Source organism: Wyeomyia smithii, chromosome 1 (genome assembly GCF_029784165.1).
Source record: "Wyeomyia smithii strain HCP4-BCI-WySm-NY-G18 chromosome 1, ASM2978416v1, whole genome shotgun sequence".
NCBI classification, from domain to species: domain Eukaryota; kingdom Metazoa; phylum Arthropoda; class Insecta; order Diptera; family Culicidae; genus Wyeomyia; species Wyeomyia smithii.
In genome coordinates this window covers 82,949,915-82,951,165 of record NC_073694.1, presented here as the reverse complement: position 1 = coordinate 82,951,165, position 1,251 = coordinate 82,949,915, and the positions used below count along the sequence as shown (strand labels likewise).

General features: G+C 46.6%; 1 non-coding gene across 1 annotated transcript; it reads right to left on the bottom strand.

Moving 5' to 3' along the window:
- Window positions 1–615: 615 nt before the first annotated feature.
- Window positions 616–690, bottom strand: Trnak-cuu (transfer RNA lysine (anticodon CUU)). The gene has a single exon. It is a non-coding gene; the product is annotated as a tRNA-Lys (tRNA).
- Between the last annotated feature and the right edge of the window lie 561 nt (window positions 691–1,251).

Sequence of the window (1,251 nt, the reverse complement as noted above, 5' to 3'; positions counted from 1 at the left end):
CAGCCAAGACCCCCACCTTTGAAAGATAGCTTTATGGCATAGCCAATAGAATACACCCACGCACACTATAGGTTAGCGAGCTAGTTATAGATGGCCAAAATTTAGTTAGTAGTAAAACGAAGCATGCTTGTAAATATCATTGTAAAAGTAAGATAGTGCGTTTCCCTGTTGTTGAAGTGATGTTTTTGATGATTTAGGTATTCTAAGGTGTCTCACGTCTCGCGTTCGTTCTAGTTTGTTTGTTGTGGTACTCCAGGTGGACTGCCTGGGAAAACAGTCCCCGCACTCTGGTTACGCTGAACTGGGCAGCAATCTGATTGCTCAAAATTGGTCCAGTGAGGAGAATCACGAGTTCGGTGTTTGAGGTTTAGGATTATTTTCGCGAATTTCTTCGGTATTGAAACGCATGAGACTGAGTACCTTAGTGAAGTGCATCTGCCTTTTCGTTTTCCCTCAGTTTATCACCCTGACCCGCCCTGAGGCGGAGTTTCTGGCCGGGCAAGCCAAGACAGGCAAGTGGTCCTCTTTGAGGTGGCGCTTAAGCCACTTGCTTGAAGATACGGGGAGCGGAACCGCGGATTTGGGAGTGTGGCTTTCCGGCCCGCTACATTTTGGCGCCCAACGTGGGGCTCGAACCCACGACCCTGAGATTAAGAGTCTCATGCTCTACCGACTGAGCTAGCCTCAGTCAATACGTAAGGTAATCGAAATTACTTAACCTCCACGATTCGCTTGTATCCCGTCACTGCAAATATGATGAGGTTTCAAACATGTTGGCACCTGGCGCGTTTTCGTGAGTTCATATATCGAAGATCGCACCACTAACCTCGGGAAAGTGCGTGCACGTCGGGTTCAAAATTGGAAGGGTCGGTCAGTTCCTCTATTAGTACAAAGCTCGTTATTCCCGTCGTACTCCTAAAATCAATGAAACAAAACGTCTTAGATACATAGAAGATAGGTTCGCGAAAAATATCTTAGTGGACGAGGGCCCATAAATACCGCCAAGAGTTTTATCGTATGTAGAGAAGAAACGCGACAAACAACTAACACAAAATTCCTATACCCGTGGTGCTTGTGGAGTGTGCAGGAGTATATCCGGCCTCTAGTAACAACAAGTATCGAACTAACACCCCTTTCCTTCCTTCCTTTGATCTACGTTCTGGACCGGCAGGCGTCGGTACTGATCAGCATGCAGGGGTTATTGGAGATGCACATCGAAAAGCTAAATCCCAAGCAGGAATCACTAAATTC